This window comes from Parus major, chromosome 4A, assembly GCF_001522545.3.
Source record: "Parus major isolate Abel chromosome 4A, Parus_major1.1, whole genome shotgun sequence".
NCBI classification, from domain to species: domain Eukaryota; kingdom Metazoa; phylum Chordata; class Aves; order Passeriformes; family Paridae; genus Parus; species Parus major.
This window is the reverse complement of record NC_031772.1, coordinates 2,438,691-2,445,462: the sequence shown is the minus strand read 5'-3', so window position 1 is coordinate 2,445,462 and position 6,772 is coordinate 2,438,691. Positions and strand designations below refer to the sequence as shown.

Sequence of the window (6,772 nt, the reverse complement as noted above, 5' to 3'; positions counted from 1 at the left end):
CCTTCCAACCCAAACTGTTCTGTGATTCCAGAACTTTGAAGTCGCAGAACCTCAGAATCCTTAATGTGGGAAAAGACCTCCAAGATCTTGGAGTCCCAGCTGTGACCAATCCCCACCCAAACAAGAGAATGAGGTGCAAATCCAGGGAGTGATTGAGCAGCTCCAGGGATGGGGACTCCACCAGCAGCTCCCTGGGCAGCCCCTTGAGTGCTGCCAACCCTTTCCATGAGGAAATTGCTCTTCACATCCAAAGTGAAGCTCCCTTGGCACACGTGGGAACAGTTTCCATGGGACGTTTTCCAGCAGAACTTTCCCTTCCATGCTTGGACCATCTGTGCATTTCTCAGTCTTGCTATCCGTTCCCAGCTCAGATGACGTGCAGGGTTACTGGGAGTGGTGCTGCTGTTGGTACCCAGCCTTTCTGAGCCAGGGAGAGCAGTGTTTAACACAGCTCTGGGGACAGGGGTTTCTGGATTGCAGCTCTTCCTGTGATTTATGGTTCCATTGGCTTCTTTTACTGGTTTGGCTCTCTAATAAGGAGGGAGAGCTGTGATGTCTGCAGGAAAGTGAGGGCTAACCATGGTGCTGAAGAGTGCTGGAGGAGGATCCAGGCACAGGAGAGCTGAGAGTGGGTGAGCAGTGACTTCTCGGAGCTCAGGCACACCGAGGTGCCGCTCTGCCCTTGCTCCTCCACACGTTTGTGTTCTCAGGGAGCAAACACAGTTGGGAAATTCCATTTCCTTCAGTGATCCACCCTGATTCCTCACGGGACTCCTCTGTGCTCAGCCCCGCTCACTTTTGAAAAAGGAGAGTGAACTTTGCAGAGGGTTCTTACGGCACATTAACAGTGTCCACAAGTGCAGAGAGTGCACAGGGCCCTGCAAATTTACAGCCTTATTTACTGCATAATAAGATCCCGAGGGAGACACGGGCTCAGGTGCACTGATCCGTAGAGGCTGAGAAGAAATTGGAGACAAGCAGAACTCACCGACATCCTTCAACTGATTACTCATAAACCTTGGAAAAATACCATTTGCAACTCTCAGGCAGCCTGGTTTTATCCACACAGTGCACTATTTTAACTTCATGTTAGCCTAGAAATCTTCCCATGTTGCCCTGGTAATTTATGTGATGTTCCTCTGCAGGAACAAAAATCTATCTTACACTTAACTCCTTTTGATAATTAATTCTCTCCCATCTGCTTACAGCTGGTATGGTAGGAATGTGCTGGAGTTTCCTTATTTGTTCATGCCTTGGAGTCATCTTTTAATATAAATAGCTGTGAATCTACCAATAATTTTGAAATGAGCCTTTCTCAGTTTCCACCAAATCCAAATCGTGTTCCTTGATGCAGTTTTTAGTGTGTTTTTAGGGGAATGCCGACTGATCTTTTTTATATTATTTAATAGCAAGGTATGAACTTCATATGGGATCCATCCTGCACTTGAAATAAATTTTTAAGAGCAGTGTGATCAGCTTCACACAAACAGAAACTTCGTATCTTTGGCTGTTTTCTTCCCTCTGACAAACCTCACAACATTTAAAGTACATTCTTTTTGCAACCAGGCAATGTTTTTCACCTAATAAATAATTGCAGGGTTGCTGCTCTACCAGCTCTGTTTATTTAACACAAAATAAAGCACTCTGTGTTTCCTCTTGCCCCGGTTAACACATTGTGCTTTTATGTAGAGCCTTAAAAATAAAAAAAAAAAGAAAAGAAAAATCTTAAGAGAATTATCTTTTGACCCAGTTTTTAGGGTAAATGTATCCAACTTTTGTCTTGCATATCTTATTTATTTTAAAAGCCTTCAAGAAGCCAGGAGAGAATCCCTCCAAAACAAAAATAATACAGGAACAAAGCAGCTGGCCACAAAGTAGAATGTTCCTAAGACCTGGGCAAATGAGCTCTGTTTACTTTGGATTCCTTGCAGCTTTCCTGACGTGTGATAATCTGCAGTGTTGGTTTGATTCTTCTGCACTGAAATAAACACCGGATTTACAGTGGCAGGAGAGCTCTAAATGTGCCTTTAAATGAACCAAATGTGTTCTTGCACCGTGTGGGTGCACGTGGATGTCTGGGAGGATTCATTTGGCTTTTGCACTCAGAGCTTCCACTCACCAAGGTTTTACTTGGATCTTGCAGAAGACAAATAAGGAGATTTTTTGCAACTTGGCTGCGTTTAAGGAAGTTTAATTTACAAATTGGCTCTTGTTCTAAGGTATTTTATTGCTTTTTATTACTCTGAACTGATGGCTGACAAGTACTGAAGTGGTGTTTTTTTCTATTTTTTTACGTGTTTGATACCTTTTAATATATTAAGCATCCATTTAAAATTATCCTCACCAAACCCAGTACTGAAACCTCCTGGAAGTTCTACTTTTCAATTAAAAATACAAACTGAAACATGCATCACTCCTTATTCATGTGCTGTCAGCTACTTTGAGGAGCTGTTCATTTGCCAGATTAACTCTTATTTTTTTTTATTTCAGTTAAGACCTGCCAAAAAAAAATATCTGAGATGTTCAAATATCTAATAGTGAATAAAATTCAAAAAGATGCTTCAAAAAAGATGGGATTTTTTTTCTCTCTGTAAAGTTAAATCAAAACACTACTTTCTGATAAAATCACATATTTTGCTGTACCATTTTCAGATTAAAATTTTAAATCAAAAAACGTAATGAAGATAAATCCAGAAATTATTTGGGGTAATTTTTTTTTTTTTTCCTTTAAATGTCAGTTATTCAATCTTTTCAGGGTACTTTGGTTTTCACAAACAACTGTGTGCAATCAATGAAATGGCTGTCATTTTTCATAATTTGAGTAAATACAATTCCAGCTAAAAAATATCAAATTTCTTCTAAAAGCAGTGGAAAAGACCAAGGATGATTTTTGTTTGGAACAAATTGTGTGTTTTCAGAGAGGCCACACAGCAGGGACCCAGCCCCGTGCTTGGCAGTGCCTGTGAGTGCAGGAGAAAGCAGAAATTAAAAAGCAGAAATTAAACTTTGTTTCTGGTTGTTTTGTCTGGTTCTGCTCACTCTTGAGGAAGGAGCTGGGCAATTCCTGCTGTGGCCATGTAAACGTGGACTAAAGCCATCCATGATTGCTCTTAAAATAAAAAATTCACTTGACTATTTCATATTTCGTTGTCCTCCATGCACAAACATCTCAACCAGTCCTTTTTCTGTCAATATGACAGAGAAATCAACAACATTCTTTGAGAGTACTTTAAATTCCCTTTCTGCTGCAGAATAGAAGCCACATTTGAATGAAAGAATCATTGTGAATTTTGGCATATTTTGCTGTTAATACATGGGATTTTAGCACTGGGTTACCTCCCATGTTCCTTCTGAAATCTTCTCACTCTCAGGGATTTGGCTGGGATTTGGGATTTGGAACAGGATTGACAGTCTGAGAGCAGCTCTTGAGATTTGGGGTCTGACTTCCAGCATCTACAGGTCAGAACCCCCTCTTTGCTCTGGAATGTGTGGGGGAAAAAACTCAGCTGCTTTGAGGATTTTCTGTGGTCACTGATGTAGGCCAAGTAACAAGTGTTAAAATATCATCATCATCATCATTATCATCATCATCATCATCATCATTTCCTGAATTTGCTGCTCCGTGTCCTGTCCACTGGTAACAAGGGCTGGGAAATCCTCTGCTCTTTGTTAATGCAATCTGAATTTTAGGTACACTTTTCCACTATTTCTAGACAGATGTATTTAATTTCTATCTCTATAAAGACAAATTTCAGGCCATGGAGCTAGTGAATTTTAGGAAGACAGAAATATTTGTTATGTCATTGGTGTTTTCCTCTAATAGTGCAGTGGTTTGATTGTTAAAAAATTCTTATCCAACAAAAGGCTTGGGGAGTTTTCTTCTCAGCCTATGTTACCCAAGTACTTCATCACCATTATTCAATTTATCTACACAAAGCTTTTTGTCTGGGTTGTGATCATATTCAGTTTTGAAACAGGAAACATAAGCAGAAGAGAACTTAGCAGAGAAGTTTTGCCATGCAGCAGGAAATGTTGGACAGCACTTGGCTTTAACTGAATTCTCATTCTTTAATCAGCAGAGTGCTCACACTGCTGGGACTGGAACAACTGAAATGACTCTGGAGACTCCAGAGTCACACAAACAATTTAAATAATCTGATAATGGGCACTTTCCACCTCATTTAACATCCCTTCTTTTGCTTTGGATCATATTTCTTCTTTAAACAAAAGCTCTTTTATTTACTTACATCAGTTTCATTCTGTTTATTTCTTTTGCCAGCTCGTGTTTATTGCTGGTGCTCCAGCCACAGACCATTGCCACCAGTGGTGACTCTCAACATGAAATTGGGATGAACTTTAAATATTATTGTCTGGTTTCAGACTCTGATTTAATTGTTTTCTTTCCATATGAATTACTGATATGGTTTTAGAAATTATTACATCTTTCTCTGGGATTTTTTTTTTTAAAAGAGACACCAAAAAATAAAAAAAAAAAAAAATGGGGAAAAAAAAAAAAAAAACTATTCCTTTTTTTAGGCAATAAGTGAACATCAGAGTGATCACATTTAGGAGCACATTACAGGACACAGAATAAATTCTAAAACAAAGTGCATGGATGAAAACTGGAAAAACACTTCTCTAACCCTTTATACTTTTCGTTTTGTGATCCATTATTGAATAATATTTTAGATAAACAAACTACAAAAATGTTAACATTCCATTTGTGACATTAAAATATTAATAGGACCTAAACTATTATTTTGCAACTTTTGTTTGTTTACACACAAAATGCAGTAGCAAGAAAAGGAGGTAAATTAGGAAAATACCTGATAGTAACAGATAAACAGAAAACTGTGATAAACTACCAAAAAATGCAACGTTATTAATTAAGATTTTAATTAGCATTGTAGATTTCTCAGGAAAACACACCTGGTGAATTTGATCTTGTACTTCATTAATTTGTATTACCAGGTTCCACTTTCTTTAGAAGTCAATGCAGAGGTAGCCTAAGGAGGAGTAAAGAGGACTTGGCTGCTTGCTCAGTCAAAGAACAGGAAAGGGGAAATTGAAGGTTTTGTTTGCACAGCTCTCTGCTCTCTCTGTTAATTTTTCTGAGCTGTTAATTGTCCTGCAGCCCATAAATAATTTGTCTCCTGACGTTCCCACGTACGGAAATCTCTCCAAGTACAAGTTTTCCTCTGCTGCTGGTGGTGATCCTGTCCAATGCTTTGAGTCAACATCCCTCAGGTTTCAAGTGTCGTTCTAATTAAAACCTAGAATTTGGATAAAGCGCCAATTAGTTCATAATTCCCACATAGCACATGGAAAATCCAATTCTCCTCCCTGTTTCTGATCCCTTTAGATGGCAGCATAGCAGATGTAAAGCTTTGTGCTGCTGAAGCACCAGCTGCAAAGAATTCCTTCAGTGGGACATAAACTACCAATAAATCTGTGGGATTTTTTGTTTGATTTTATTTTAAATGAACTTTCTTTCTGAAATGCTACAGAGAGGTTACACCATCTTTATTTGTGCACTAGTGTAGGCAGCCAACAGAACTTATGTGTGTGGAAAGTCAGCTCCAAGTGTTCTCCTGGTCACAATTCTTTCTAGAACTAGCAAAGCAAAAGTTGTTGGTAATTATAATGAGCCTATTAAGCCTAGTCATGAGTTTAGTGCCATCAGGAAAAGTTTTAGATTATTTTCTCATCTCTTCTATTCCTCTGGGAATAATTAGCAGCATAATAATCTGCTTACTTTAAAAGAGGAATAATAATTATTTTCTAATCCCAGAGCAGTGTGTGATATAAAACAAGGCCATTACACCTTTGAGTGGGTTGGGTTTTTGGGTTTTTTTGTTTCTTATTAAATTAGAATTAGGATAGCCATAAGTGTAGAATGGGTGACAGGGTTGAGTTGTTTGGGGCTGCTTTTCATGAGCACAGTGCCACTGAGCTGGCTGGGCCCTCTCACATCTAATAAGGCTACAAAAAGTTCCAGAGGCTTCCAGATGTGACAGATTTGCAGCTGCAATTACAGAGATAAGTCCCCAGCAAGATGAGTATTCAGGTGTGTGCTTAACACGGCATTACATCGTAATTAGTGGTGGTGGCCTTGCCCTTCTGGCTGTCATTGGGGCTGAGCTGCAGAGAGGAAAGCATCAAGGACACCTCCAGGGTTCCAAAGTGAATAATCTGCTGCATTAACAGCACTGTTCTGGGCTTGCTGAAGGTACAGAGAAACCTTGGAATGTTTATGGCAAGGAATGGCTGCTGTCTAATTCTTCAGCTGCTTCATGCACAGTAAAATCAATAATGGCCTTAGACAGATTTATAGTTTTAAATATTTCAGCTTCCTGTGTTGGTGCAGGAGCTGATTTTTGTTCTATTTTATTGAGGGAAGGAGCTGTGCATTTGGGGTCCTGAAAAGCTGCACACACCACAAGCTCTTATTTCCCTTAGAAGTAAAAAAAAATATACATGCAGAAAAATTCTATCACTGTGTTTCCATGACTAAAAAAGAGAAACCAAATGGCCAGTTCCTGAATTTATCCTTACTGGTTTTTAAGGCAGGAACAGTGACAGCTCCTGGGGATTTGGAGGACAGTAATTTCTGCATTTCTGTCTCTCCAAAGGTGTTTGTGTTGGTTTGAATTACTCTTTGTGACTGAGATAATTACAGGCAGCAAAAAGACCACGATCACTTCAAGACAGGAAAGCTCTTATGGCAATTTCTACTATTGCTCTTAAAACAAAGGTTTGGGGCAGCTCTGGC

At 39.2% G+C, this 6,772-nt stretch overlaps 1 protein-coding gene across 2 annotated transcripts in view; it reads left to right on the top strand.

Moving 5' to 3' along the window:
• Window positions 1-6,772, top strand: part of PCDH11X (protocadherin 11 X-linked) — a 429,361-nt gene that overhangs the window by 335,468 nt on the left and 87,121 nt on the right. The gene's annotated exons all lie outside the window — the stretch shown is intronic.